The following is an 11,526-nucleotide window of genomic DNA, read 5'->3' as shown; positions in this document are numbered from 1 at the left end:
CACAGACAGTTTGTCAAAATAATTGATACTGCTAAGCCAGAGGACTGGGACAATGCATGCTTGCAGAGCAGATGGAGAGGACGTGTAATTCCTATAATACAGACAGAGGCATGTAATTTAGGAGAGTGGATTTATTTTTCTTGAATAACAGGGACGGATGATGCCACTCCATGTAGCCAGGACTGTCTCTGGAAAGTTCAGACACTATTTTTTCTCTGTCCTGCTTTTCCAGCTCTTGCTCTACAGGTGTCCATCATAGGAGGCAATCCTCCAAGCCCGTCCTCACTGGCCTCCTGGTCCCAGTCTCCTCACCCTCCAAATTGCTGCTCTGGACACAGATCAACCTCTGGGCACAGCCCCCTGGCAGTGAAGTGTCAAGCAAGTCTTCAGCCTCTCCTTACATCAATGTTCTCCCCTTTACAATGAGGATTAGAGCACCTATCATGTATCCCCTCATCCACTCATTTCAAGCATGTTCATGGAGCTCCCACCCCATGCCTTCCAAGCAGTGACAGAGGAGATGTGAGAAGTGATTGTAACAACCTAAGAAAACACAGAGCAAATGAGAGATGCTCCAACACGGGGCTCTTCTACGTTCTCTTTCCCAAAACACCAGTTTATAAATCAGCGTCACAGCTCCAAAGCCTGTCGGTGGCTTTTTCTCTGCCAAGGATAAAGTCCATATTTCTTTGTTGACTTTTAACATTTAAGACATCTAAGACAAATATATCTATCTATCAAAATTTAAGCTGTGCATACCCTCTGACCACCTGGGGCTACTAGGAAGCCCCCCACCTCCGACTTCACCCCAATATACACAAACACAGACACACAGCAGAGTGGAATGTGTGTTTGTGTGTGCATACATGAAGTTGTTTATGGAAGCACCTTTGAAGAAATGGGAATAGCCATCTATCAGCTAAGCAATTATGAAGAAACCTACAGTACTTCCACACGTCAAGCTTAGTGAGGCTCTGCCTAGCGTGGTATCTGGCAAAGGGTGGACATATAATATCAGCAGAAAGGAAGGACAGACAAATGGAATACCAGGGGACCGTTAGCAGGAGAAGGTAGGTCTAAATCAACTGACATTGATGGGTACCCAAGATACAGTGTTAGGGATCAACATAATCATGCTGCAGAATAGGACACATAGACAGTCTGTCTCTAGTCTACACAAAAGGATGTGTCTGTGTCTGTACCAGACTAACCATCTTTCAATGCGTAGACAATGTCAAGAAAACTACAAAAAAAATGGCTTCAGCAAGGATTCTTGGAAAGATAAATGGAGGGTCCTCCTTAATGAGTCTGCTCTGTTGTTTTTTTCCCCAATGTAACAATATATCACGGACATCGCCATGAACATTACCCCTATGTCACAATTTAAATGATTGGCCATCATTTATTTAAGCAACCCCCTAGTGTCGTACATTTGATTATTGGCAGTTTGTACTGTTATAAACAATGCTGAGCTGAGCATTCTTAGGAATATATCTTTGCTCACAAGTAACATATTCCTGGACATACCATTGTTTATTTTATCGATGTGACTTCTGGCTGTCTTGGATCACTGCATGCTATTCAGGGATTTATTTCAAAATCTCAGCTTTCTCCTAGCTATAAGGCAGAATAAACTCACCTGTGACTTTCCCTATCTGTGAAATGGAAGTTTATAAATCGAGGTGTTGCCAGCTAAGATAATGTGGGACGATGACAGGGAAGATTCCTGTGTATGAACAGTCACGTTACCCCCAGGATACTCAGGAATCGTTCAAGGAGGGGAATCAGCAGAGGGAAGGAGTTGTTCATGTTGATGTAACTGATTCAATTTCAAAAATAGGGAAGCCCAGGGCGTGGGAACCCCATACAAGAGAAGAACCTGACTTGAGAATTAAGTGGCTTTAGCAGGGTCACACCAACAGCTAGTGGCACTGTTTTACTGGCTGAATTATTTTAAATGCTACACGGGTGAGACCAAGTAGAAAGGAGACTCTGATTCACCAGGAAACCAGAATTTGATTTCTCAAGCAATAGTTGCAACGAAGTTTTCAGAAACCAGAGTATCCTAGTGCTAAAAAGGAAAATTTTAAGCCATTTTCCAGGATAAGACGGAGACAACAGCGCACGTCTCTAGAAAACAGACTGAGATCTGAAAAGTCAGGTTCTGACCCTTGCAGCTGAGCAACTCTGGAATGTTCTTTAACCACCTGGAGCCTTCATTTCTGTATTCACAAAACAAGAATGTTATCGTCATCGTGCAGGTATGGAGCACGTTGGAAATAAGACACTCGATGTCTGGCAGTGTAGCTGGCACTTAGCCAATGACCATTGCTATTGATATTATGATGTTGCTTTCTTTTCTTGAGAAGTTAAGGAGTCCTAGGAGGAGGCACAGGTTGATGATTAAATCTAAGTCATGCAACAGTTCTGCCTTACTCTGGGACAGGTGCTGTCCTGGGCACTGGGGACACAGAAGTGACAGAATTTCCTGCCCTCCTGGACCTTTTTCTGGTGGATGAGGCAAATAATAAACATACACATATAAGATCCATAGTCAGGCAGCTCTAAGGACCTTGAAGACCAGAAGACACCTATGGGGAACAGGGAAAGAGGTGGGGCTGGTGTGGATGGGGTGTCTGTGAAATTCTCTCTGAGGGGGGCCTTTGGCCTCGGGGAGAGAACAGGACCCCTGAGGAGGGCTTCAGCCAGAGTGTTGGCAGCAGAAACCCAGAACCGGAACCAGAAGTGGGGCTACCTAGTTGGAGGCAAGGTGAGGAGACCATGGTTGCCGCAGCTCCATTGCGGGGGCGCATCACAGTGTTACCGATTGAAGGTGTCCAGGTTCTTGGCATCTTGAACAAAGAATTAGACAAAACACACAAAAGGAGGAAAGCAAAAGCAGAGATGTATCTGAAAGGAAAGTACACTCCGCATTGTGGGAGCGGGCCCAAGCACGGAGGCTCAAGAGTCCAGTTACACAAGTTTCTGAGGTTTCAATACGCTAGAGGGTTCCTCTGGGTTCTTACTTGGTGTATGCTTCACATAATGAAGAGAATGAGGTGAAGTACAAAGCCATTCGCATTCCCGGCATTGCCGAAGCGCTTCCATTTGCTTTAGTTCTGAGAAGTCAGTGTGGGTCCGCCTTCTCCTCCCTGCGTCCAGGCCCCGTTCTCCTGCCTCCATAGGTGGGCCTTTCGCTCAGGAACACTGAGGCCTGGGCTTCCCCATCTCATTCTAAGCCCATAGGGTGGGGATGGGGGTGGGGGTGGGGGGAGTAAGGAAGGAGATTGAATTTGCTTTTTCCAAGCAACCCTCTGGTGGCTGGGGGGCCAATCGCCTGCAATAGGGGAGGGAGGAGGTTGACCGGACTCCCTGTGAGTAGATCTCCGTTTCAAACGTACCCCTGTGCCCTAAAGAAAACCGGGGTGACCAGACTTTCAGGCAACTAAAGCCAAAGGCAGAAAAGCCTACGGTAGTGCACTGCTTCCTGGGGAAAACACAGTTAGTCAGTTTGCAGCCATCACTGTTCTCACACAGACACCTTTATCTGAAAGCTCTGAGGCGCCCATGCTTGCCGGGGCCCTCCCATGGGACACAGCTGTGGGAGGGTCCAGCTCAGGACTGCTGATCCAGGCAGGCTGGGCTCACCCAGGAGAGCCGCCCAGGACCCAGGTGCAGAACCAGGCTCAACTTTCCAAGATCAAGTGTTTCAGGAAGCTGTGGCTTTTTGCCCCACGCTGGAGTAATCGAGTTTCCAAAAACCCAAGAAACATTGCAAACTTTATTTTATATTTTTGCTAGATGTCAATGTGGGTACATGAACTTATAGACATAAATGGAGTATTACTATAAGTAATCTGTTCTACTCTTTAAAGAAATAATGCAAAAGAAATAATTACAACTGAAGGCAGTTTTGTCAACAAAATATTATCACATGTATATTATTTTAAAAACAAAATGTCATATTAGGGAAACCTACTAAATAAAGCTTTCATCTCTGTGAAATGCATGTGAGGGGTGGTTTTGACAGATCTCTGAGGAGGTTAAAAACCAAGCACTTAATGATTTGACTGGAATAAATTCTTAGCACATATTAAGCTGCTTCTGTACATGTGGCAATACTGCGAGATGTTACGGGAGATTCACATATGCCCTGCCCTGTGGAGTTACATAATCAACCACAGGCAAACAAAATCTAAATCCATTAAGAGCCAGTTGGAATTCCAGTGCTCTGCTACTGTCAAACAGGCAGGCGTACGATCCTTCTCACCAATTCAGGCAACATATTTATAAGAGTACCAGACAATTACCCACATTGTTCCAGGTTCTAGGCGTTTAACAGTCTGTAAAGCAGCAACAGCTCCTTCTTTCAGGAAACTTCCTTTCAGGTCAGGTTGAGGGTTGGAGGCCACCATACAATCAATAAAAGAACTGTCTTAACAAGTGGACAGTTTTCTAGAGACTACGCAACGTTCACTGAGCACTTGCCTATGCCAGGCTCTGCTTTGGGTGTGGGAAGTACACCGGTCGAGACAGGACCCATTGCTTCTAGAATCTCCCAGACTTGTAGATGCAAGAGCTGCGGGGATTCAGGGGAGGAGGACAAGGGCCATTGGTATGTTGTTGTGTTAAAATGTCCTGCACGCAAGAATGGAGAGATCGGAGATGGCAGGGGTGGTCACGGGGGTGTGAACAGAGAGGAGTCAGGCCTTAAGGTCAAAGGGCCGTGGCTGCAAGGGGGAAATCTGATGCACGGTGAGGCGTGGGTCTGGAGGGGAGGGGCCTCTCACTGGGAGCCTTGGTGAAAGCGACTGCAAGCTGAGAGTCACATCCACGTGGGGCCTCCATCCAAACTCCCTCTCCCCTCCTTAAGCCGGTGCAGTTTGGCTGTCTGGCTTTTCTCCAGGCCTTTGTGAGGGCAGCGCGGTGCCGAGCGGAAGAATTCTGTTCTCAGGACCCAGGTCAGCCTCCGACCTGAGAAGGCTGCTGTGGGTTCCTCTCCTCCCTTCTCTGTGTTCCTGGTTCTTCACGGGCAAAACAAGGGAATACAACCTGTGGCTCCGAATCTCTCCAGCTCCACCGCCTGTGGTTTCTACGAGAACTTCACATTTGCCTCACCTCCAAGCCTGCCTTCCCATAGGAATCACTGGTTTGCAGCCGGCATGTGGTCTTTCTGTCAGAATCTTTGCAGTATTCCGCCCTGTCTTTCTTTGTACAGTCTTCTAAAATCTGTGCTTCTTACGTTCCCCTCCCCTGCTCTCTGTCAAGGATCTTCAGTTCATCCTGGAGTTCCTTTCTGTCTTAGTCTGTTCTCACAGTGCTAATAAAGACATACCCGAGACTGGGTAATTTATAAAGGAAAGGGGTTTAATGACTCACAGTTCCATATGGCTGGGGAGGCCTCACAATCATGGCGGAAGGTAAAGGAAAAACAAAGGCACATTTTACATGGCAGCAGGCTAGGGAGTGTGTGTAGGGGAGCTGCCCTTTATAAAACCATCAGATCGGCTGGGCGCGGTGGCTCACGCCTGTAATCCCAGCACTTTGGGAGGCCGAGGCGGGTGGATCATGAGGTCAAGAGATCGAGACCATCCTGGTCAACATGGTGAAACCCCGTCTCTACTAAAAATACAAAACATTAGCTGGGCATGGTGGCGCGTGCCTGTAATCCCAGCTACTCAGGAGGCTGAGGCAGGAGAATTGCCTGAACCCAGGAGGCGGAGGTTGCGGTGAGCCGAGATCGCGCCATTGCACTCCAGCCTCGGTAACGAGAGCGAAACTCCGTCTCAAAAAAAAAAAAAAAAAAAAAAAAAAAAAAAAAAAAAAAACCATCAGATCTCTTGAGACTTATTCACTATCTTGAGAATAGCATGGGTAGAACCTGCCCCCATGATTCAGTGACCTCCAGCTGGGTCCTTCCCATGACATGTGGAGACTATGGAAGCTACAATTCAAGATGAGATTTGGGTGGGGACCCAGACAAACCCATATCACTTTTTTAATCAGAGTGTGAATTGCTAACAATAGTATATGGCAGCACCAGAAGATAATTTCATAATTGCCATCTGTCCTTAGGGAAAATAAGGCATGTATGATAAAAAGCTTGAGGGCAACACCGAAAAATGATATGGATCATTTTTCTTAATTTTTTAGTCATAGAAAACAATCTAGAAAAATGTACAACAAGCCTAAACAACGATTTGCTTTTGGTAATAGTATTATGTAATAATATATATGTATTATCTAATAATACTATTACTAAATAGTATTATGAGTATTTGTGTTACTTTTGCTTCTCAATATTTTCATGTATTTTTTACAATGAAGATATTTTAATTTTGAATTAAAAGTCTCATGCTTCCAGGAAGTTTCTTCATCACTTGAGCAAAAACTTTCACCATTTTTTTTTTCTTACAAATTCTTAGGAGCCCACAAGCAGTCTACCATGTCTGCCAATTGTATATAATCTCAACTTTCTCTGTTGTGATTCATTGTGTTTATATCTTATTTCCCCAAATACATTATAAGAACCTAAAGAACAGAGGAAGCAGCATTTATTTCCTGCCTCTATCGCACTTGGCAGATTCCTGTGGAAACCATTTCATGAGCATCTTCTATCTGCCAGGTCCGGGGCATCTGTTACATCATGACTCTTCCACAACACATCTTTAAGGGTGGAAGCTTATAGCCTGCACTTTAAGATGTTTTAATTGAGACTCAGTTTTAACCTGAGACCCTTAAGCTAACCCACAGTACATGGTTCCAACCAAGAGCTTGTCCCTGATTCCATGCCAAGATGGGCAGCTCATGAGTGTCTCATATTGGAAACCTCCTATCTTCCCTCTGGAGTGTGTGTCTTCCAACCATGTCAGTTTGGTCTCATCACTGTTTTATGGCTTTCATATTACCTGTCAGTCCTGTGAATCTTAAAATGTTAATCTCATATCTGATTGAGAACCTATATACTGGCCCTGTGTGAGTCATTTAGCATGTTGCTATCTCCCTGCCATTCATTTTTTTTTTTTTTAACTTTGAGATGGAGTCTTGCTCTGCCACCTATGCTGGAGTGCAATGGCATGATCTCAGCTCACTGTAACCTCTGCCTCCCAGGTTCAAGCAATTCTCCTGTCTCAGCCTCCCAAGTAGCTGGGATTACAGGCACCAACTCCCATCAAGACTGGCTAATTTTTTGTATTTTTTAGTAGAGACAGGGTTTCATCATGTTGGCCAGGCTGGTCTTGAACTCTTGACCTCAGGTGGCCCACCCACCTCGGCCTCCCAAACTGCTGGAATTACAGGAGTGAGCCACTGTACCTGTTCATTCCTTTGCTCATTTATTCACACATTTCACAAATACTGTTAACACTGTTTCATGTGCCAAACCCCATGTTAGGTGTGGAGATACAGCAGTGAAGAAAATGATGTATTTACTGTCTTCATAGAGATTAAAGTCAACTTGAAATGGAGAAGACACTGGTTGTGTGTGTGTGTGTGTGTGTGTGTGTGTGTGTGTTTCAGAAAAAGAAGAATACAAAAGTTCAATAAGTGAGAATGTTTAAAAAGGGTTGGCAGGCCCTCAGGGAATACTCTGTCCCAACCACCAGAATTTTAGAATGTAAAGAGATGCTACCCTGTGATTGTGTTATGTTGTGTGGCACAAATGGCCTTAATATAGGGTGATTATCTGTGTAGGCAAAATCTAATCACATGAGTCCCAGAAAGCTGAAAACTTTCTCTGGTTGGTGGTAGGAGGTAGAAAAAGAAAAGGTCAGCTTCCAGTGGCCTGGATGAGGACACTGTCAGTAATCAGCTATCCTTGGGGCTCCTGCAGCAGGTAGGTGACTTCTAGAAGCTGAGAGCAATTCCTGGCTGACAAGTAGCAAAAAAAAAAAAAAAAAAAAAAACCAGGGGTCGTGGTTCCCCAGTGGCAAGGAACTGGATGAGGTCTTGCAACATCTAAGGAAGTTTGACAGCGGATTCTTCCCCAGAGACTTCGGAAGGAGACTTAGCTAGGCCAACACTTGACTGCGGCCTTGGGAAACCCTGGAGAGGCGACTCACGGTAGATACAGAGAGGTTTCTATTCCTACAGAGAAATGTGAATCATGACTGGGAATTACTTGAAAGTTACTCTGCTATTAACCTGTGACATTAATTATCACAGTGATAGAATGAGTGGTAGAAATGAGAAAAGAATTAAGTCATATGGGGACATTTTCTTATTTCTCTGTTAAATGCATATCCGCATGCTTGTGTGTGTAATGATATATATGCAGATTTTCTGTTCCTGTTGAATACATCTTAGAAATTTGTCATCCTGGCAAAGAAACAGTCCAGAAGCGGAAGGAAGCGAGGCAGAGTGCTGTTAGGAATTGTCTTTTTTTTTTTTTTTGAGACGGAGTTTCACTCTTGTTACTCAGGCTAGAGTGGAATTGTCTTTCCAGAACCCCTGCCCAGCCTTGTGGCTGCTGGTTGCAGACGTGGAAGAACAAAGTGATGCCTCCTAATACGCCCTTCCTGGGGGCAGAGCATGATGTTGCCAAAGCTGTGGATCCCTGTTCATGAAGAGGTTTGGTCTGGGGAAGCAGCAGAGGGAAGGGTGTGGGAGGCAGTGCTGTGTATGCGCCCCCAGTCTGGCCCCCTCCCTAGAGCTTTCGCACTCAGGTGTAAATGCAGGTGCTGGGTGACGGGAGGAGCCCACCGGTCTACACAGGCGCACCTGTGCTTCTCCAACCAGCGGCGGCATTGATTCGTTTCCTGGCAGCAGCAGATGGGAAGGCTAGGTATAAAAGGGGTTGCCTGGAGTGGGGTGTGTGGAGGGGAAGCTCTAGCTCTACCCACCATGGTGGGTGGCTCACATAGAGGCAGTCCCAGCTCGGGCTGGGAGTTGCAGGGAGTGGAGCGTGCTGGGCCATGGGATAGCAGCGGTGCAGGGGCTCGTGGTGGAGAGCAAATTCTGTTCCCAGAGCCAGGACTTGTGCTAGATCATCAGGGCCATCAGAGGGGAGAGGCCGTTTTGGGGACCCCATGGTGGCTACCCCTCAAATGTGCCAAGCTCGTTTTCTCAGTGAAGACTTTGCCCCGGCTGTTCCACCCTGGCCCACTCCCTCTCAGTCCTCCCTGTGATGTCTTCCCTCATTTCATGGTGTTTCTTGTGAAAGGACACCTCCCCCAGGAGGTCTTCCTAGACTCTGCCCCCCATCTTGTCTAAAACAGAAACAACCCAAGGCATCTCTGCTTAACCCCTCTCCTTATAACTACCTGGATGTCCATGACAAACTGGTTTGTATAATCACTATCACCCCCATGGGTAGTACACAAGCCCCATGAAGTTACTGTTAGTTCCTCTTGTTGTCATAACCCCAGTGCCTGGCATACACTAAATGACCACCACAGAGCCTGTTTCCCTCCAACCACTGCTATGGGGCCTGCATCCAGGGAGAAAGGGGGCCACGTAGGAACCAAAAGAGCTGGCACTAGGTTGTAATGCTTCGGGGTCTATGGTAAGCTGAACTCTAGCCTTCAAAGATGCTCATGTTCAAAATCCTGTGAATATGTGTATTCCTTTACGTGGTGAAAGGAACTTGCAGGTGTGAGTGAGTGATCTTGAGATGGGGTATGATCCTGGGTCATCTGGTGAGTCCAATCTCATCACCAGGGTTTTTATGTGGAGGGAGATGGAGATTTGACTGCAGTGGTGGGAGCTCTGGCAACAGAAGCAAGAAGTCGGAGTGATGTAGGGAGGGGTCACGAGGAAAGGAAAGTGGGAAAATTCTAGAAGCTGGGCTGGGCGCGGTGGCTTGTGCCTGTAATCCCAGCACTTTGGGAGGCCGGGGTGGGTGGATTACCTGAGGTCAGGAGTTCAAGACCAGCCCAGCCAACACGGTGAAACCCTGTCTATACTAAAAATACACAAATTTAGCCGAGAGTGGTGGCAGGTGCCTGTAGTCCCCGCTATTTGGGAGGCTGAGGCGAAATAATCACTTGAACCTGGGAAATGGAGATTGCAGTGAGCTGAGATGGAGCCAGCCTGGGTGACAGGGTGAAACTCCATTTCCTAAATAAATAAATAAAGCAAATTCTGGAAGCTGGAAGAGGGGCAAGGCACAGACTCTCTCTCGTGTCCTCTAGGAGGAACCAGCCCTACCAACACCTTGCTCTTAACCCTGTGGGACTCATCCTGGGCTCCTGACATCCCGAATTGCAAGGTAATACATTCGTGCTGTTCCAAGCACACAAGTTTGGGATAATTTTTTACAGTAGCCACAGAAAATGAAAGCAAAACCCCAGTATGCTCGCTGTCGGTTCCCATCGGGGTCACGTGGGGACAATTGTCTTCTTCTCACTGTGAAACCAGAGGTGAAGCTCTCACAGGGATATGCGATTTGACAGCAGCTAGCAGCTTCCCAGGTCTTGTGACCTTGGCCCGTGAAGGTAGCTTCGGTTCAAAAGAGCAGTTTCAGTATGAACAGTCCCCGTGGGAATCCACCTGGCCTTCACAGCCAAGCCCGCCCTACCACTACCTTCCAGCCTACCAAGGAGTCCCAAGAAAAACTGTAGCAGGGACTTCTGCAGAGGGACTTTCTTTTAACTGGGCAGTTGGGAGCTCAGAGCCCTGAGATTCCATTAGCAGGAATGCCTGCCGTCCAGTTGCCAGAACAGTGGCTGATGTATTTTTCCTTTGTTTTAAAGCTGATACTGTCCCTCTAGACTTTTGTTTCCTGTAGGGTCGGAATTATATCCTATCCAGCTTTGCATTCCCAACGTCTGACATTAGTAGGTTTTTAACACATCTTCAAATAAATGGAAATTTAAAAAAGGAAAAAACAAAAAAAAACCCTTGGGGTTGTGCATGGCTGGAACGTCAGTTTCCCTTCTGATCTTCTTTTCTCTCTCTCTCTCTTTTTTTTTTTTTTTTCTGAGATGGAGTCTTGTTTTGTCACCAAGGCTGAAGTGCGGTGGCATGATCTCGGCTCACTGCAACCTCCACCTCCCAGGTTCAAGTGATTCTCCTGCTTCACCCTCCTCAGTAGCTTGGATTACAGGTGCGCACCACCACTCCTGGCTAATTTTTGTATTTTTAGTAGAGACAGGGTTTCACCATGTTGGCTGAGATGGTCTCCGTCTCCTGACCTCATGATCCTCCTGCCTCGGCCTCCCAAAGTGCTGGGATTACAGGCGTGAGCCACCGCACCTGGCCAATCTCCCTCCCTTTAGAGACTTCATTTCACCTGAGTCAACAAAGATGGGCTGGTGAGGCTGTACCTTGTACCTGGAGATGATGCTACCTCTCTCTCTCTCTCTCTGGTGTTCCAGAAGTTATTCAACTGAGTAGTCTCCCAGCTCACCTCCCCTACCACCTTCCAATGCTGCCACTGCCAGCTGACCCTGCAAGGCCCTGCCCCGGCCATGCTCCTGCCCCTCTAAGACACTTCTGAGACTCCTGGTCCTCAAGACCAAGTCTGTCCCCTCAGCAGGCCTTGCCAGCCTCCTCATCTGTGCCCTGTTCCCCACCCAGCCTTGTCCC

Source organism: Saimiri boliviensis, chromosome 15 (genome assembly GCF_048565385.1).
Source record: "Saimiri boliviensis isolate mSaiBol1 chromosome 15, mSaiBol1.pri, whole genome shotgun sequence".
Classification (NCBI taxonomy): Eukaryota; Metazoa; Chordata; class Mammalia; order Primates; family Cebidae; genus Saimiri; species Saimiri boliviensis.
Note: the sequence above shows the minus strand (reverse complement) of the source record.